General features: G+C 44.9%; 1 long non-coding RNA gene across 2 annotated transcripts in view; it reads left to right on the top strand.

Annotated features, from left to right (window-relative positions):
* Nucleotides 1–13191: 13191 nt before the first annotated feature.
* LOC143435532 (uncharacterized) overlaps nt 13192–20666 on the top strand; it is a 77682-nt gene continuing 70207 nt past the window's right edge. For both annotated transcript variants that reach the window (XR_013105909.1, XR_013105908.1), the window contains exon 1: nt 13192–13306. This is a non-coding gene — a long non-coding RNA (uncharacterized LOC143435532). The remainder of the gene's footprint in view (nt 13307–20666) is intronic.

The raw sequence follows: 20666 nt of genomic DNA, 5'->3' as shown, positions 1-20666 counted from the left end.
ATGTGGGATTAGAGTGTGGTGGTACATGTCTGTTAAAATTTAAGCACCTGAGAGGTGGAGGCAGGAAGAGAAGTTCAAAGATAACCTAGACTACACGAGACCTTGCCTCAAAAAAGAGGGGGCTGGAGGAGAGGAAGAGGTCTGAGCGGGGAGGGGCAGAAAGTAGCCCATCAAATCCTCTGGTCAACAAGCACTTTCTGTACAAGAAAGGGGAAAAAACTTGTCCCACAGTCACTTAGTGGTAAAGAGAACAACTTTGTTCCCTAGGCAACCCCGCCTAAACAGAGACAAACAGTGCAACCTCTGAGGCCACAGCAGTTACTAGAGCAGATAAGAGGAACTTTAGAGGTTTGTTATTCACACACAGGAGCAACTCCTTGTTATTGTTGCTCCATAGAAAACCACCTATGGTGGAGAATGGCAGAAAAACATTGTTTGTGGACTTTCATGGCTTTTCAAGATCTGGGTTCAGCTAGTTGCATCAGACCCAGATACAAGGAAAAAAAAAAAAAAGAGCTGCAGCAGTAATCCTGGGCATGCCATCTTGCCCGGGTGACCTATGATCTACTGTCTCATTGATCCTCCTCCAGGCAGTCCTGACACGACCAAAAGGACCACAAAAACACTACTCTGTAACCCTACTGAAGGTAAAGCTCTGTGTTTCCTGCCCTTACAAAAAGGCAGTTCCAGATTAGTTCCATTTAACAGACTAGAAAACTGAGAGCCTGAGAGCTCTGTGCAGCTCCCAGGGTTCCCATGAGTCTCAGGAGACAGCAGATCCCCCACCCCCGTGAAATGTCAAAAACACTTCCAGAACCCCTCAGAGCCATGGTAGTAGAACTTTTGAGTCTTTACTGAGAGGAAGAGGGAAAAGGGATGAGGGAGGAAGAATTATAGAATATAATAGAGTTTAATGTGGCTTTTAAAAGAATTGCTTTCGTTTGTCCTGAAAGCTGGAGACATCCATTTGAATACTAAAACAGTAATACATATCCTAACTAGCAATGTTTAGCTACACACACACACACACACACACACACACGCGCGCGCGCGCACACTGGGACTAGATGATTTACAGAAGAGGGCTGCCTTGGGTATAAGGAACAAAGCTCCCAGGCTAAGCAAAAGCACAGAGGAAGCTGCTCATGGGAGAGAGGCCTCCTGGAGAACCAGCGGAGAGTGAATGGAGGAGAAGACAAGGTCCACTTGCCCCTGGAGTATAGAAAGAAAGACAAAAGAAAGCACACAGGAAAGAGAGTGCAGGGCCCACTGGCTTCTGTTGTGTTTTGAACAGCATCCTATTCAGGAAACCTTTGCCATCAAATCCTACCTGTAATCTTGGCAGGCTAGGAATTGATGGGCCAATCAATGACAGAGACAGCTCAGTCCCTAGGGAGATGTGCAGAGAAACCCACTCAGGCCTAGACACTGAACTTTTATGTCACATACCATTATAATTAATCATGTATGTATATACACATACATACATACATACATACATACATACATACATACATTGCCTTTTAAATTTTTCTCCACAAACCTATGAGGCATATCCTACTAAAATCCCTGTTTAGAGACAGTGTAGCTCAGTGGTAGAAAGCATACCCAGTACGAATACCGAAGTCCCTGGGTTTAATCCCTAGCTGCATCAATAATAAATGTTCTCATTTTACCAATGAGAAAATGAGAACACTAAGTAAATTACAGAGAAGTTAGGCCCGTTGGCCAGAGTCATACAGCTAGTGCAAGGCAAAGCCTAGATCTGGAGGAAGTGAGGAAGTGCCCGAAGAAATGGGATAAACAACCTGAATAGTTTTCTTAATTTCTCCCTTGTAGTGTAATGCTTTCCATTCCAATAGATGATGGGTATAACTCGGAGAGGTAGAAAAGAAAGGACACCAGTCCAAACTAGCAGAAGCTACCATTAAAAAAAAAAAAAAAAAAGATCAATGAGTTGGATGGTGTGGACCTCTTGATGACCACTGCTGCTTGACAAATTTCCAGTGTATCAACATCACAGATCACATTCCATTGCCAACTCCACATCTTCCCTTAGGGATCTGAATCGTGCTGGAACTGGACTCTAGCAGTTGGGAAAGGATGGGAGTGAACAGAAAAGAAGCAAAGGGGAGGGTGGAAAGCTGGCTCAGCTGGCCTGAAGCCAAATGCCTTCAGCTAGCATCTATCTACGAGGTCTCAGGAAAGCTTCCGAGTTAGGGAACTGATTTGAGCCAGGAATTATTCTGGCAGCTGGGGAGGCTGGAACAGGGAAAGGCTAATTGGTAGGCCTGCTGCTGTTAGAATCTAGGTGTGAGGTGATAGGGGCCAGCCTGGTTGAGACTTGGTTGAGAACAGAAGTCAGGGTAAGAAAAGGATTTCTCAAGTGTGATCTGTAATCCACCCCATACCAGGACTCCCTGGTAGCTCCAAGGGCAGATTGCAGCTCCACTCAGGAAGGCTTCAGAGCCTGCATCTTTCACAAGTGCATGTTGCTGCCGATTCTACACTATGGAAAACGTTGAGGATCTACCAAGTGAAGAGTTAGCATGGCCTAGGAGCAAACCGAGCCAGGTAGAGAAGAAGATAACAAAGCAGTTTAGCACAAAGATGCCATGGATACTGATTTTATATGATTTTACATATATAAAATTATGTGCCAGTTCAACTGTTCTTTTTTTACTATTATAACTCAAGATGATAGAACAATCAAGATGTATCTGCCTCCACTTCTGAATGCTAAGATGATAGATATGCAATTTTAATTGGTTAAACCCAGCTTTAACCAATTAAAAATTATTCATTTTATGCATATGGGTATTTTAATTCTATGGATGTCTGTGTACCACATGTATGCCTTGGATGCAAGAAGAGGATGTGGATTCTGTGGGACTAGAGTCACCGACAGCTGCGTGCTTCAATGTGAATGCTAGAGACTGAACCTGGGTTCTCTGGATCAACTGCTAATATTCTTGCTGTTGTGCCATCTCTCCACCCCTGTAACCACTTTTCTTTTTAAATGAGGATGTTCCCGCTATTCCTAGACCCAAGTCATTCTCCTGCCTCAAGATTCTGAAGCAATTGAGACTAACAGTTCTGAGCTACCAGGCCTTACTTAATTTTAACCAATTTAAAAAATACTGACCACTGGTATTAAACATGTTCAGACTGGTATGCAACCAGCACCAACACATCTCCAGAGTGTGGTCAGTATCCTAAGTTGGCAGGCACGGTGTCCCCAGGAAACACTCCCTCCACCTTACTGACACCCCACCATGAACATGATGTCTAGTAGATGGAAAGGCTTTGCAGGAAAAAAAGGTGAATTCCAATTTGCATCTCCAGCTGAGCTAAGCATATGGAAAGATCCTGTAACTGTGTCTAGGGCTGAAGCAAGTGATGTGCCCATGTCTGCATGTCATCCGAACTGAAATGCTGCAGTCATGTGAATGGGCATAAGACGCCACCTCTGGGAGAAATGGCTGCAGAGGAGGCTGAACAGAAGGCAGAAAACCCAGGAAGGAAGCAGGCTGGTTGTGACGCAAGAGCAGGGGAAAACACTTAGGTTTTTGGACCATCTCTCAGTTTTACACTTTGGTCCATTCTTTCTGATGTTTCTTCTTCAGAGGCCTTCTTATTATAAGCCCTGACAGCCCATAAAATTGAACACATCCCTAAAAGTCACTTTGAGAAGGACTGAAGCCACTTAGGTATTTCAGGAAGAGGTAGCCAGGGGCTCTGAGTGGCCGTCCTTCCTTGTCTTTCCACAGCCAACTATATGACTGTGGTTTGCATTGGCTTCTCTAGCCCCCAGTTTCATAAGCTGCAGAACAAGGTACTTCCGTTGGATCCTTTCAAAACCCACTGCCCAGTAAGCCCCAAAGACAACTGTCTGGCTGTAAAATTTGTATGGATTACCAATTTGCTCTAGGGACCTCAGTTTCCCTTCTAGCCTCTACTTCCTATTCATTATATCAAGTTATCAAGTTGCTCAGTTAAGATTTCTTTAGAGCTCTATGCAGCCCTTCCTCTGTGTGTGTGTGTGTGTGTGTGTGTGTGTGTGTGTGTCCCTTCCTTCTTTCTTTCTTTCCTTCTGGGTATGGAGCTGAGGACTATCTTGAAGTTCTGACTCTCCCATCCTCTACCTCCAGTCGCTGCTGGCATTACAGGTGTGATTCACCATGCCTGGTTTATGGTGAGTGGTGCTGCAGAGCATCCTAGGCCACTTCCTTTAGCCCCTCACTGCATCTTCTAACAGCACATTTGACAACTCCCTGAGCAATTGTTATTACCTAGAGATGGTGCTTGTATTAACTGTGTGCTCGAATCGACTAGGTTCTAGACTACATGGAACAGTGAAGAGTATTTTGGGGAGAGTTCAAGATAGATGTATTTTAATGACCTACACGATACCAAGCATGGTGGTGAAGACCTGTAATCCTAGGACTTGGGAGACTGAGAGAGGACAATCTATGCAAAGTAAGCATGGGCTACACAATAGGCTCTAAACTAGGCTGTGTTATACAACCAGACTCTGTCTCAAAACCAAACAAAATAAGAAAAAACTCTATTCATGGCTCAGCCTCTGCCTCCTGAGGGTTAGGATTAAAGGTCTACACCACACACCTAACTATTCTCAGGATCTTAAATACCACTCCCTTGTTGGTGGCTCCAAAATCTCTCTGTCCAGTTTCAATAATTCCTCTGAACTTTTGGAAAGAGGTTTGCAAAGCTTTCCTTCTCACTTTCTTTCATGTGTTCCATAAGGACAATGTTAGCTAGAAGACCAACATGGAAGTCTTGACTCCACATGGATGTACATCTCCACAGTTGTAGATCCCCAACTGCAGAGCTGTTCAAGTCTGGTTCCTAGCTCCACCACTCATACATATGTATGTATGGAGAGAAAGGAGAGGAGAGTGGAGGAAAGGGAGAGAGAGAATGCCCTTCTCTCTAGTATCATGGCCTAAGGTACCTCACACAGCCTCAGACACTGGGGCTCCCTGCTTCCACGCTGGACCCTGTGCATCCCACGGAGCAGCTACATCGACCTTCTTAATGCAAATCAGATCATGGTGTTCCCTTACCTTAAGCTTATCAATGTCTTATCGTCATACTTAGACTAAAGTCCAAACTCCTTCCCAGGGCACACAAGCCAAGCGCTACATGATGTAGCCTCCACTGAGCTCTTTAGACTTTCCATGTGCCACTTTGCTTCTCTGGCCAACCTTCAACCCCACTGAGCCCCCTCCTCCCCAGTTACTCCTCACACAGTTTGGTATGTGCTTCTCTGTGCAGAATTACCCAGGAGTCTACTTTGCTTATCACAAAGTTATTTAGTCTTGTCTCTCTTGTCTCTCTTCTCTTCTTTCTTCTCTCTCTCTCTCTCTCTCTCTCTCTCTCTCTCTCTCAGATTTTTGCTCACTACCTTCTGCAAAGAAATGTCCCCCATTGTCATTTCTTTCATGGCACTTATCACAATTGCATGATTTATTATTTTGTTTGTGCCTCATGACTTTGAAAGCTTTCCTTGATCCGGGCACCTCTAAAACAGAGCTTAACATGGTATGTGACACTCACCAATTGATAAAGAAGTCTCTGCCTGTTTTAGATACTTTAGCCAGTGATGGGAGGTTGGCCAAGAAGCTTTTTGATGGAGGCAGGGTGGCAGATTCGTCTCAAAGCTTTTCCAAAAGTAGAAGGAACCTGGTCTATTGATCGTGTCAGTTATGAATTTCTTGTTCTGTCAACAACTTCTAATTGAGCTCGTTCTATAATTCTGTCAAGCAGCAGGCTCAGCACTGGGAATATGCTGTTGTAAGCCTAAGAGATATGGAGGAGGGGTTACTGCAAAGGGAGACCGTAGATGTCTGTGTTGTTATCCTAAATAATCTGTCGTTTCCTCCCATCTCCATGTTTGAACCTAGAAAACTTCTGCTGTCTAGAGGTCAAGCCACATCTCTCTGGAAGGCAGGGTCATAGTTACTAGGATTGGCTCGGCCTGTTATAACAAAAACAGGAGCCACAATTGCATTTAAGTGATAGTTTACTTATCAATCTCATAATAGAAGTCTGAAGGTAGCAGCCTAGAGGGGTGGAGACAGCGGCTGTCACCAATGACTTTTACAGTAGCTAATTGGTTTATTGTCTAAGATGGCTGTTCACGCTCTGGCAAATCTACCCACAGCAAAGGCCGTAGAAAGGGCAGGGTAAACCACACCTCACTTCTGAGAACTCTTTCTAGAATACTGCACAACACTTTTGCTTACACCTTCCCTGGCCAGAATGTGATGTGCTCACTCTTCTTTCTAAGAGAGACTTGCTTTTATTACCACTGAACAGATTCACGTTTGCACTGGAGAACACCGACACCGGAGAGGCAGCGAATGTTTCTGCCTTCAGATATTTAGATACACCAAGACATAATGAAGGAAGGGGGAAGGAAGAAGAGGAGAACATAAGAACTTCATGGGAAGGTCTGGAACCACTAACCACAGGGCCTACCTCAGTGGGTCACAGTTGGCTGCAAGGCCTGGCTGGATGACTGGGTTGCAGAGTAATCAGGGTAGACTCCTGGGATGACTGGTGTCTCTCCTGCTCTAACATAGGTTTCCTGGAATGGTTCATATAACAGGGCCCCAGAAGGTGATCGGAGGAACTCCAAAAATAGGGAGCCCAAACTGTCCTGTTAAATGTCATTCTGCAGGCAGAAGATAGCCATCTTTAAAATTTTCAGCTCTCAGACCAAAGCTGGGGTTCATTGTTCAAAGCGAGAGTTCCAGGGAAGAAAAGGCCTCATCACATAAGGCCTAGAGAGGCCTGGAGAGTCATCCTACACTATCTCTTCCCATCCCTCCCAGCTTTCCACGCTACAACCTCCTGCCCAGGATGCATGTGATGTGCATGATGATTGTGCAGAGATGTTCAGTTCTGGGCAATGTTTTCTCTGGGAATGTAGCTCATGTGTGTGTGTGTGTGTGTGTGTGTGTGTGTGTGTGTGTGTGTGTGGCTTTTTGAGGTGGGATATTGCTATGGAGCCCAGACTATCTCTGAACTTCACACTCTCTGTCTTAGGGTTTTACTGCTGTGAATGGACACCATGATCAAGGCAACTCTTATAAGGACAACATTTAATTGGGGATGGCTTATAGGTTCAGAGGTTCAGTCCATTGTCATCAAGGCAAGAACAAGGCAGCATCCAGGCAAGCATGGTACAGGAGGAGCTGAGAGTTCTACATCTTCATCTGAAGGCTGCTAGCAGGATACTCCCTTCCAGGCAGCTAGGATGAGGATCTCATAGCCCACACCCACAGTGACACACCTACTCCAACAGGGCCACACCTTCTAATAGTGCCACTCCCTGGACAGAGCATACTCAAACTATCACACTCTTTTCCCCCACTTTCTCAAGTGTTGGGGTTATAGACAAAGGCCACCACACCAGGCACATGCTCAGAAGTAATTTCTTTCAGATTTTAAGGATTTTCTCTGTGTGTATGAATTAATTATGCAACAACAGCCAGTTCCCCAAACCTAGGAATACAGATTCATTTTAACAGTCTTCGGCCATGCTGAAGAGCAATCACCATCATATAGAGGATGACATAGAAAATGAGTTGTCATGGAAGGCCTAATGGTTCCCTATAATTTTCTTGTGCCGCTCCCCCCAGAAACCTCAACATGATCTTAGAAGCTTCAAGTCTGCAAGAGAGGCAGAGACATATTCTCCTTTCACGTTCAGAAAAAGACAAGAGGCTCAGTGTGATGGTGCACAGCTGTCATCCCAGTCCTTGAAAAGAAGAGGCAGGAGAACCACTGTGAGTTCCATGCCAGCCAGAGTGGCGGGCTACATGATGAGTTTGAGGCCTACTTGGTCTATATAGCGAGATCTTGTCCCCAGAAAAAAAAAGGGGGAAGTGGGACAGAAGGGGGAGGTAGGTAAAAAGGCAAGGGTAAGCCATAGTGATGAGGACTCATGTCCGTACTCTAGAAGGTAAAGCAGGCGGGTGATGGGCTGCAGGCCCACCTGGACTGTATAGCCTCAGCAACAGCACGGTGTGTGTGTGTGTGTGTGTGTGTGTGTGTGTGTGTGGTTTTGTTTTGCAGGTCGGGGGCTCTTTAGCGCTTGGTCTCAAGGGCTCCCAATTGACATCTTCAGTACCTTCAATTTCCCCATAGGACTTAAAACTTAGGCGTGTCTAACCTTCCCTGTACAGCCTAGGAAATGGGACACCAGGGCAATGTTACAAAGGTCTGGGGAAACTAGGGTTTCAAGAAGGTATTTACCCTGCCTCTGGGCAGGGCCCTTTCTGGTGCCAGACCTAGCTATGGAAGTTCGTCACCTGACCCTGTCTTTCCAGTGAGCAAGAATTACTCAGGCAGAACCCAACTCCCGCCCCTCCCTTGAGTGCTGAACATTCTGTTTTTTTGGCCTTAGAAAGAAACTGGTAAATAACTACATTCTCTTCTCCCAGTTGCATTCCCTCCCCCCACCCATCCTCCGCCTTCTTTATAAAATCAAGGAACTGGGTCACGTTACATAAGTCTGTGTGGTTTTGACGGGCTGAACACCAAGCTTCAAGTTGTTGTCCCACACACATGTTGGAGCACAGGCCCTGTTCTCCTGGATAACTCGAAGGGAAGCTGCTGACTTCCAAAGTTAGGTGAATTGTTTTTCCATACACTTTGGGCCAGTTGAACCCATGTGACCCACTTGTGTTCTTCTCCTACAAGGGTATTAAGCCCTTAGGAGTAGTCACAACTCGCCTAGACAGGCACCCCATTGTAGGACGGGCAGGGGAGACTTACCAGAATTTGCCATCAAAGCACCAAGGCCAAAGCCTTCTTTCTGTACAGTCAGCCATTCCACCAGGCATTTGTTCAGTGAGCAAATCCTTAGAGAAAACCTCTAACATACATGGCACATGGACAGGTTAGACTCCTGAACTCGTGTGGTTTAATCCTAGTAGACAGAAACAGGCAGACAAAAAGAGAGAAAGAGAAAAATGAGGAAAGAAGGAAAAGAAAGAAACAAGTAAGAAAAGCAGCAAATGTTAAGGAGAGAAAGGCTAGGAGGGATGAAGGGGACCACTCTAGATCACACAGCCCAGGTCTTGTACTGGCCAATGGCTAGTTTTTGTTCTTTGTGTTGTTGTTGGTTTTGGTCACTGAATATATACTACGTATTGAACATTTAGCACCAGGCCCTGAAGACAGAAAGTGAGTAACACAGTTAAGTAACTAGGGTATGGGGGTGCAGGAAGTTTGGAGTTCCAGGCTACCCAGGCCTACATAGTGAGACCCTGTTTTTTTTTTTTTTTTTTTTTTTTTTTTTTTTTTTTTTTTTATTAAAGATAAATATTTCTGTTCTGGAAAAACTGTATAATCAGAGAGGCAAACTGAATATGCACACACTCACATGCACATGCACACATGCACATGCACACACACACATGCAGACACATATGCATACATGCACAGAGTTTTGGTTTGCCATGGAAGGAGGTTAGGTGGTTCAATTGTAAGTGCACTTGTACATAAGCCAGATGAACCTGAGGTGGAGTCCCCAGAACTCATATATATAAAAAAAAACAAAAAACAAAAAACAAAAACAGGACATGACCATGTGCCCTCCTGTAAGCTCTGTAGGTACAGAGCCAAGAAATTCACTGGCACTTGCTGGCCACTCAGTCTAGTGGAAAAACAACAATATCAACAACAACAACAAAACAGCAAGCTCCAGGTTCAGTGAGAGACCCTGCCTCCAGAGAATAAGTCAGAGGGTGAAAGAGCAAGACACCCGAGTTTCTTTTCTGTTTTCTGAGGTGCATGCATGTGTATGTGCACATACCCTCATATGGACACACAAAGTCTCTATGTAGTCCTAACAAATGAAAGGATATAAAAACTAAAACTTTAACGATGTGCCTCCTCCTTCTTCTTTTGCATTTGAGACAGGGTCCTGCACAGCCCAGGCTGGACTAGAACTCTTGTTTATAGCTGACGATAACCTAGAACTCCTGATCTTCTTGTGAGTAGTGGTATTACAGACATGAGTCCCTGTCTTAGTCAACAAAATCCCCACAGGGCAAACTACCTCCAAACTTATAATGACAACCTCTCAAAACAAAAACCCCTTTGCAGAGGCCAATGCCAGGTCAGAAAAACCTGGACTGGGACTGTAACTGACAAATTGCTGGAGGCTGTGGACAAGCTTGAGAGTTCCAAATTCTCCGTGCAACCCTCCCTGGGTAGCACCAGGCATTTGTTTTGCCTCCAGGAGCTTCACCAGCTCACAGCCAGTATCAGAAACACCCCACCCCAGCTTCTGGAAGGGGGCGGGGGAGAGAAAAGAAAACATTCTGAAATATGCCAGAGCATTCTGTTCTTCTTCTAAAGGCCCCAGGAAAAACAATTTTACTAGGACTTAACTTAAACTGATATGACAGCAGAGCCTAACCAACCTTGGAAAGTGACAAACTCAACTCCAGCCTACCTCATGGATGTGGTGTGTGTGTGTGTGTGTGTGTGTGTGTGTGTGTGTGTGTGTGTGTGCGTGTGTGCCTGTCTGCCTGTCTGTTTGTGTGCCTTTCTGTGTGTGTCTGTCTGTGTATCTGTGTGTCTGTGTATGTTTGTGTGCCTGCATCTGTGTCTGCATGTCTGTGTCTGTGTATGTCTGTATGCCTGCATATCTCTCTCCCTCTGTGTGTGTGTGTTTGTGTGTACCTGTCTGCCTGTTTGCCTGTCTGTTTGTGTGCCTTTCTGTGTGTGTCTGTCTGTGTATCTGTGTGTCTGTGTATGTTTGTGTGCCTGCATCTGTGTCTGTGTGTGTGTATGTCTGTGTGCCTGTATCTCTCTCTCTCTCTCTCTCTCTCTCTCTCTCTCTCTCTCTCTCTCTCTCTCTCTCTGTGTGTGTGTGTGTGTGTGTGTGTGTAAGAGGTAGGTAGGTGGATGGAAGGATTAGGAGTGGGAGAGATAGCCAACTTCAGCCTCCTCCAGCCAGTCTGCCCTGTTAATGGGACACGGGGATTGAGAGACACTAGGAAAAGTCACAGTCAGTCTCTTGGTGGGTAAGTTGTGGCACCCAGTCCCAGTCAACACATCTATAGCCCAGCTCCTGCACCTAAGGTCAAGGAACACTGCAGAAGAGAGGGCAGGGAGCTTATAAGAGCCAGAGGAACTGGGGGTTTGCTGTGGGGTTGTATCTCCTAGGGATGTTTAGAAGCTACACCATAAAGCCTCACCAACAAGACTGCACAAACAGGAGATGAACAAGGTCAATAAACTGGATGGGGAGAGCCCACAAGGTCTCAACTCTGTACATTGAACTGCAGGCAACTAAGGAATGCTGAGAGCAGGAGAAAGAGTCTTCCCCAAGGAAGGGCACACTAACTGGTTATCCAATAGCCAGCCCTGTAAACATACATACTTGTAACATTTTACAGACTGAGCAGGTTGTATTTAAGACTATGCATGTATGTGCATATATATATATATATATATATATATATATATATATATATAGTGTGTGTGTGTGTATGTGTGTGTGTATGTATATATATACATATATATGCATGTATTAATGAATTAATACACTAAATTCATTAAGGGAATGGGAAACAAGCCTTTGACCCCAAGTTGGCGAATTAGACATGATCAGCCAAAGAGAAATGAGAGTATTCCTTTGACTCCTAAGTTCACACTGTTTGAGAGAGTTGTTACCATGAAAAAAATGTATACAAAACTGGACCTAGACACATACTTTACATACATCACAAAAATAGCTCAAATACAAACTACAAAAACCTGTAGGGTAACGCCCAGAACACCTTCAAGGTTTACCCATCTCTCAACACTGTGAAAGCATGCCATCCATTGAGCTTGTGCACAAAACCTGTGCAGTAGTGTTATGCAATTACCGAGAAAATAAATCCCATTTTTCTTTCAGATTGGGACGTTGAAATTGGGCTGTATCTATAGCCATCACTGCATGTAAAGATGGAGTGTGGGGGTGACTTTCACATGTAACAGCAAATACATGATTTGTGAAAGAAGTAATTGCTGAACTAAACTTCAATCAAATGAAAAACTTCCAGACATACATGTCAGTTTCCTCAGAACTTGAGAGGCTGAGGCAGAAGTATCCCAAATTCAAGGCCAGCCCAGGATACTGAGTGAGTTCCAAGTCAATTTCGGGGGTACAGTGAAAACTTCTCTCAGACACTGATGGAGATTCGGGGAAGGGGGAGGAAGGGAAAGAAGGAGGGAGATGTGGGGAGGGATGCTAACATGAGAGGAGAGAACATGAGCACACAAAAAGATACAGAACACCACACATCGTTAGGGAACTGCCCATTCAAAAAAAAAAAAAAAAAAAAAAAAGAATAACAATAACGTCTTTAGTATTTGCCTAGATGACCTGAATACTTAGATCTGTACAACAGCTTTATCCATCAGGGCCCAAACCTGGAAGCAACCAGGATGTCCTCGAGCAGATGAACTGGATAAATAAATGGCGGTAAATTCTGTTAGTGGATTCTCCCCTTTCCCCGCCCCCCCCCCCCCCCCCCCGGCCCACCAGGCTGTAAAAGGAGCTTGAAACCACAAAAAGACAGCACAGCAGTTCTCGACCTGTGGGCTGTGACCCCTTCGGAGGTTGAACAGCCCTTTCACAGGGGCAGCGTAACAAATATTCACAGTCCGATTCACAGCAGCAGTAAAATTACACTTTATGAAGTAGCAATGAAAAAGTTTTACGGTTGGGGGGGGGGGAATCACTACGACATGGGGAGCTGTGTTACAGGGTCGCAGCTTTACAAAGGTTGGGAATCAATGGCACAGAGTGTACCTTGTGCAAGAAAGAAGCCAAAGTACAAAGGCTCCAAGCTCTATGGACCTGATTATGGAGCATTGTGGCTACCTCAGAACTTCAGGGAGGGGGAAACCATCTAGGCTTGCCAACAATTCATAGGAAGGAGAGAGAATAGGTATCATGTGGAAGATGCGGGGGTCAATAAATCTATTCAGTGTAATACGGTCAGGGAACGCACACAAGCTCAACATTTACTGAAACCCATAGGATACACACACCAAGTTTGAGCCCTAAGGCAAGCTGTGAAGCTGTGACCTTTGACTGATGAGACTACATCAGTGCAGGCTCATCAATTTTAATGCGTTTTTTCCACTCTGGTAGGGACTGTCAGCAGTCAGTCATGGAGAGAGGCACGGGCGTGGGAAGACGGGATGGCGGACAATTTTCTGGACGCTCTGATAAACGTTGCTGTGACCCTACAACTGCTGTAAAAATGTAAGTAATATAAGCTCATTAACTAGTTCAGAAGTATGAAAAGCTGGAGTTTTCAGGCACATAAGGGACCATCTGCCTACCACACTTATTTGGTAGATAGAGCAGCAGACGCTCACTGAGTGAACTTGCCTAGAACAAATAGAGCAAGTTCAATGCCAGGGTTAAAGCCATGTATACTGCCTCTCTGTTCTCTATGGGTCAGAGTGCCAGGGACCAAGAATCACCCCATTGTTTTCTGTTAGACTGTGAATAGTGTATACTCTTATGAAGTAAGAAGACAGAACAATCATGCCAGGCTTTGTGGCACACACCTGTAATCCTGGCACTTGAAAGGTTGAGGGAAGATGATCTAGGGTTCAAGGTTAGCTTGGACTACAAAACAAACAAACAAACAAACAAGCAAGCAAACCAAAGCAAACCCACAAGCAGACAATAACAACAGCCCACAAATTCGAGATGTTGGGAGTACCAGGCCTAATTTCTGCCCAACATTCTCTTAAACCTTTAGGGCTAGAAGTGGCCTCAGAGGAAAGAAACAGGAAAGCAGCCTAAAGGCCTTTCCCTGCGGCCTGTTCTCCACCCTCCTGCTCCTGGCTGAGGGCCAGGGCAGGACAGAACATTAACTAACTCTACTTAAGATTGTGTTTATTCACTGTAAGATTCAGAGGAGTTTTGTTGCTGCTACTGCTGCTGCTACTGCTGGGCTATCGTCATTTGTTTAAGATGTTCTTGGCAGATAGCCAAGGCCAGCCTGACCCTTCAACTCTTCCTCCTTTCACCTCCCAAACACTGGGGTTACAGATATAAGCCAATCCCACTCAGTTCCTAAAAATATTTTTAATTAACATGTAATAATTCAAGGCTGGAGAGATGGCTCAGAGGTTAAGACTATTCTTCCAGAGGTCCTGAGTTCAATTCCCAGCACCCACCTGGTGGCTCACAACCATCTGTAATGGGATCTGATGCCCTCTTTTGGCATGAAGACAGACGTGCTACTAAGAGCACTCGTATACATACATAAATAAATCTTTTTAAAAAAAGAAAAAGAAAAAAATATAATAATTCTACATATGTGTGGAGGGCAGTGTAGCATCACAATAAATATTAATATGTGCACAAAATTATCATCAGAATCACATCATCATGATGGGATTATTTAAAATCTTCTTTAGGGCCAGACCTGTTGGCACATGAAAGGATCAAAAGTTCAAAAGCTGCTTGTCTACAGAGTACCTTTAAAGGCAGTCTAGGCAATTTATTGAGACCCTTTCTCAACTTTTTTAAACACCCAAATCTTCTCTTCTACTGCTGAAATCTACAATGACCCAGACCATTTTTCCTTATGTTCAAGGTCCAAGCCACTATCCTCTTTGGTCTGACCTCAGTGGTCACAGCAGCCTCCTAATGAAGGTCTCTCCTGTTCCCTCTTCCTGTGCAATCCACACCATACACTTCTTGACAGCGGAGGTGCTGCAACAGAAACTGGCTTGGATGGCCCCTCTGCTCAAAATCCTCCTAGGGCTGGCTTCTCGTCTCCAATGAAATTTATACCCTGGACCGTTGCCTCACAGAAGGTTCAGGCTTCAGTCCTGTCTGTCCCATCCTGTGACTCTTCTCACAAAATACCCCCTCCCACGCAATGCCCGGGTCACCTTACATGCCAAGCTGTTCCACTTCTGGGCCTTTGCTCATAACCGTTCCACCTGCCAGTAATAATCTCTCCATTAAGGTCAGCCAACCTGGTGATAGCATACTCATCTTTCAAGACAGCAATAGAAAATATTCCCGAAACTCCATGGCTAAATAAACCATTTCCTCTAGTGTGCTTTATAAATCACCAGAAATGCCTCTTTAATACTTACTATGTATTGTTTTTCCCTCTTTGTGTAGGTAACCAATTCTATTAGTTTCTGGTTTATTCTTCTGTTTTCTTCTGTATCTATACATATATCTTTTTAAAACTTCTTTTCCTTAAGCAAAAAGGAATGTAAGATAGACATACTTTTTTTTTATACTTGTCTTTGTTTGTGATGTTAGGGATAGACTCCAGGGCCTCACACATATGCTGGACAAGGTCCATGGAGCTACACCCTAGTCCCATACTTGTGATTTTATTAACAATATACCCTCTGAGTGGTGGTAGTACACATTTTTAATTCCAGCACTCAGGAGGCAGAGGCAGGCAGATCTCTGTGAGTTCAAAGCTAGCCTGGTCTACAAAGCAAGTTCTGGGACAGCCAGGACAACCAGGACTATATAGGACTACACAGAGAAACCCTGTCTCGGAATATATATATATATATATATAAAGCTGAGGCAGGAGGATTGTAAGTTTCAGGCAGCTTGGGCTATTTAGCAAAAACCTATCTCAAAATTAATTGAACATTTAAGGAACAAGCCTAGAAATGACTGCCTACAAGCCTAGAAACCACTGCCTATCAGTCCATAGGGAATATCTGCAATATTTTCACTGCTGCATAATACTCTGATGTGGGCGCACTGTCATCTGTGCAGTAATAACTGCTTTATCTGTAGACATTCAGGTGGTTCCTAAATTTTTTTTTATAATATTGAAAATGGAGCCCAGGACCTTTTGCAATCATAAGCAACACTGCAATGAATACCTTTGTTCATATGCCTTTTCAGACTATAGGAGGCAGATTCCTAGAAATGGAATGGGTGAGTCAGACGATACATGCATAGATGATTTTGTGAGCCATTGTCAAATTCCCCTCCAAATGATTAAATCAATTTCCTTATCTCCCAGCACCATAGGAGAATCGACTCAGATTTGGAGAAGAGGTTTTCTTAGAACATCAATCAGCTCCATTTCTGAGGCTGCCCTGTCTTTACAACTGGTCTACAGGGGTGGCCCAGAAAGCGTCTGTGTACACAGCCCAACTTGCTCCCTTGAGGACTCACTCACACCAAGCATTTCACAGGAGACAGGGACAAAACCAAGTTCCTAAATTTTTAGAAAGACTTTTTCATGTTTTGTCTTTTACAGTCCTTGTGGGGGAAAAACAAAGGAAAAGCAGATTGTAGTGACTTGAAATGAGCAAGGCTATCACTCAAGCAGAAAGTGATAAACTCCAAGTCCATTACTTTGTGAAACATGGAAAGAAAAAGGAGGAAGGGGAGGGGAGGGGGCAAATTTACTGCTTTTCCAGATTCAACAACTGCCAATTTGGTTTGTTCAAAGGGCCCTCATAAGATTGAGCATCCATCTTCTAAATAAGTATGCCATTGTATTGAGAAATATAATAAAGACATTTACTGTGCTTCAAGGATTACGCGGCGCTTTCACACACATATTATCTCATTTGATCCCTACAGTGAAAACATCTACATGGGAACGCTTTCGTTGCTGGCCAATCTTTGATGTATATTAAATGGTTTGTGAGTTTTAACTGTGATATGTCTACCCAGACTTCAAAGGGTTAACGAACGCTGAACTGGAAACAACCCGGACTTATTAAAGGCACACTGTTGCAGGAGGCTTGGGAGCAGGAAGTGGTCAGGAAGCCAAGTGGGCCCCAGGCTCAAATTTCCCTGACCAGGAGCCTCCCCTGGATGATGGTGGAAAACCCCCAACTGCACTGGATCCTCTCCCATTAATTTAGACATTTCATAAACAGATTGCATCGTTCTCCAGAAATGAGGAAAGTTAATCATTCCCTTGGATTGAGAGTTCCAAGAGGCCCTTATGGCTTTGTGTGGACCTTCAAAAGAACTTTATGTAGACAGAGTCTGTGAAACGCTTTATACTTGTCTATTAAATATTCACTAGGCTCCCCTGCTCTCATTAATATCTTTCGAGAGGAAGACCAAGAACCCATCCAAGATCTGTCAGGCATTGAGAACCTAAGGACGAATCATAGGCCACCTTTCAGCCAACTTCCCAGCTGTTCCTGCTTCTCTCTAGATGCCCACATGAACCCTGCCCCCAGCAGCCTGGCAGCAGATCAACACACACACACACACACACACACACACACACACACCAGGAGAGCTTTGAAAGAAGCCTTCTCATGACAGTTCAGCTCATGGCATTGATGTGTTCACCTGCTTCCAGTAATATGAAACTCCAGCACTCCAAATCGTGAAACAGGCAGACAAGGGGTCATTTTCTCTGTTAGACAGGACTAGCTTGTCAAGATATGAGACTAATGTGGATGATATAAAATTTCTGAAGATACTACTTAGGGAAGAAATTATAACTGTAGGATGTGCAGTATTAGAAAGAACTGAGTCCAGGCCCAAATATAACTTACCTTATATTTGGTAAGTTATGTGTTCATGGGTAAAGCACTCAACACAGTTCACTCACCTTTACAGTACTGATACGGGTTCTCATCTCTGCCATTCCAGTACTTGGGAGGTAGAAAGATTGGAAGGAGTGCATTGTAGGCCTCCCCTGAGCCACGGACCAGTCTGGTCTATGAAGTAAGACTCTGTTTCACCAAAATAAGTTCTTGTGAGTGCATCGTCAATACTATGTTACAAGAGCTCTGGTGGAGAATAAGTGAACTGTTTACATTTTTTTAATTTGTTTTTTTCTAGACATGGTTTCTCTGTGTAGCCCTAGCTGTCTTGAACTGGCTTGGTAGGCCAGGCTAACCTTGAACTCACAGAGATCTACTTGCCTCTGCAGTGTGTGCTGCTCCTACCTGCCTCCTGCAAAAAGGGTTTTAAAGCCCTGAAGTGATGGCACTTGCCTCTGATCCTCCCAGCACTTCAGAAACAGAGGCAGGGGGATCTCTGTGAGTTTGAGTTTAGTCTGCAGGGTGAGTTCCATCCAGGACAGCCAGAGCTACACAGAAAAACCCTGTCTCCAAAGGAGAAGAAGGAGGAGGAGGAGGAGGAGAAGGAAGGAGGAGGAGGAGGAGGAGGAGGAAGAGAAGGAAGAAGAAGAAGGAGAAGGAGAAGGAGAAGGAGAAGGAGGAGAAGGAGAAGGAGAAGGAGAAGGAGAAGAAGAAGAAGAAGAAGAAGAAGAAGAAGAAGAAGAAGAAGAAGAAGAAGAAGAAGAAGAAGAAGAAGAAGAAGAAGAAGAAGAAGAAGAAAGAAGAAAGAAGAAGTACTCCCAGTCCGTGGAAGGTGAAGGCTAAGAGGATCACAAGTTCAAAGGCAATTTTGGCTATAGAATGGCTCTGAAGCCAGCCTGGACTACATGAGACCTTTTCAGAGCCAGATCTGCCCCTATCCCTGCACCTTGACAAAACACAGGAACAGAATAGACTTGACTCGTGTACTCACACTGATGCAGCTTACAGATTAGCAAGAGAGACAGATGTTAAATGATTACAGTGGCGACTAGTACTCTTCTTTTGGGCGGGTTGTTGTTGTTTTTGTTGTTTTGTTTTGGTTAAGTAAGATGTGGAATGCCAGGCAGTGGTGGTGCACACCTTTAATCCCAGCACTTGGGAGGCAGAAGCAGGCGGATTTCTGAGTTCGAGGCCAGCCTGGTCTACAGAGTGAGTTCCAGGACAGCCAGGGCTACACAGAGAAACCCTGTCTCGAAAAAAAAACAAAAACAAAAACAAACAAACAAACAAACAAACAAAAACAACAACAAAAAGGTAAGATGTGGAGTGAGGATGTAGCTAGCTCAGTGCTCAGTGGGAGAAAAGTAGTCTAGGTGTCCAAGGTCCTGAGTTCAATTCCCCACCACTACAACTCCGGGGGGGGGGGGAACTGGGTTTTTAGCCTGATCTTGGTTGCATAGACTATTAGTATGCCACCCCTAAACGCGGCTTCAGAAAGCATGGACTTCACAATTGCTAGATTAGAATAGTACAAAGACTACCCCTCCCCCCATCCGAAATGTACCATGTTTTTCCTCCACACCAAACAGCTGTTCTGGAAAGACAGATGGATAAGGCAGTGAGGCGAAGCCTGGAGTGGTGGAACCTAGGTTGGAGGGGATGAGAATAGCCAGTTTTGTTGGCATAGTGTAAGTTGGCAGTAACGCCCACTTGAAAGCAAAGCATCAAGCCTCCTGAGAGATATATTTCTCTATACATCTTTTAGGGGGTTATGCACAACCAAAATGATTTCAGCTATACCTTGGTAGGAACCTCATTTGGTGACTTTTCTCCCTAAATACTCCGCAGCCTAGTCTTCCCCTAAATAACACTCCTCCCATGCATCAGGAGAGGCACGGTGGTCATCTTCCTTGGGCTGCTAGCAGTGTGTGAGTGGTAATCAGTTACATTTCTACGTTTTTTTTTTTTTGGACCGGGTGTGGCTGGAGGGGCGAAGAAACTTGTCTTTCATTAGTAGAAGGAAGTTCTGAGGCGATTCTCACCACCCCCACCTCTATCTCACAAAGATGAGCAAGGGAGCTGTTGGCAAGAAGCTGCAAGGATGCTGCGCCTCCTGTGGCCGGCAGGCTATTGAAGTGGTGTGTCAAACAGTAGCCAATCCTATGGCAGCTCAGGCTTCCGTGCCCCGCCCCACCTGACCTCACGTGGCCCTGCATGAGGTTTCTGTTTGCTTGCTTTGGGACCCAGGGAGCACTGGGAGTTCTGCCCAGCTCAGCACTTCGTTAGACTCCCCAGGCAGGAAGGAACTGGCCCGCCCTTAAGAACGCAGCTCCTGTCTGAGCAACCGCCAGACTAAACAGGGTTGGGATGTAACTCAGGGCTGATGCTGGCTGGCTTTACTGCGCCCCTACACTGTGGAAGGACAAAGCACTTTGAAGAACATATACCAGAGTCTCTTTTCCTTCCCTATCTGGGCATCTCTACTTCCAGAACTCCACATTTCCCACAGTGCACTAGTGAATTAACATCCTACCACTATCCACTTCGCTTTTTCCCCCTCTTAGTTCTCTGCTAGCTTCTCTCTTAATGGGAGACTAGGACCAGAAATGAGATGACCTTGGGCAAGCCACTCCTTATTTCTGGGCCGCATTTTCCTCATCTGCAAAATGTGTGGGCTGAACCCACAGTCCAGTTTCAATAGCCACCAACTTAATGTGGGTCACCATCATAACCTGCTCACGTATCTGCTTCCGTTCTTGGCTCCTGTCAATCCAGTACCAACCAACACAGCAGCCAAAGCTACATGGTACCACTGAACTCCCAATTTAAAACTCTCCCATTCTGCAATCTGCAAAACCCAAATCCCCCAGCCTGATCCACAAAGTCTTCTGGAGTCTGGCCTCAAGTTGTCTTTGTACTGTTGCCTCCTGCCTCCTGCTCCTGTGCTGTCAGAAAAGTGAGGGTTGTGTTTCTGGCCTTGGAAGCAACTTAGGTCACAGTCATTCTCAACCCAAGTGTAAAAGACCTCAGCCTCATAGTATCTTCTAGAATGATTCAATTCACACTGTTCAGCCACAACAGTTTCTCTGAAGGTT

This window comes from Arvicanthis niloticus, chromosome X (assembly GCF_011762505.2).
Source record: "Arvicanthis niloticus isolate mArvNil1 chromosome X, mArvNil1.pat.X, whole genome shotgun sequence".
NCBI classification, from domain to species: domain Eukaryota; kingdom Metazoa; phylum Chordata; class Mammalia; order Rodentia; family Muridae; genus Arvicanthis; species Arvicanthis niloticus.
The sequence above is the reverse complement of the archived record's forward strand: the minus strand, read 5'-3'. Positions and strand labels throughout refer to the sequence as shown.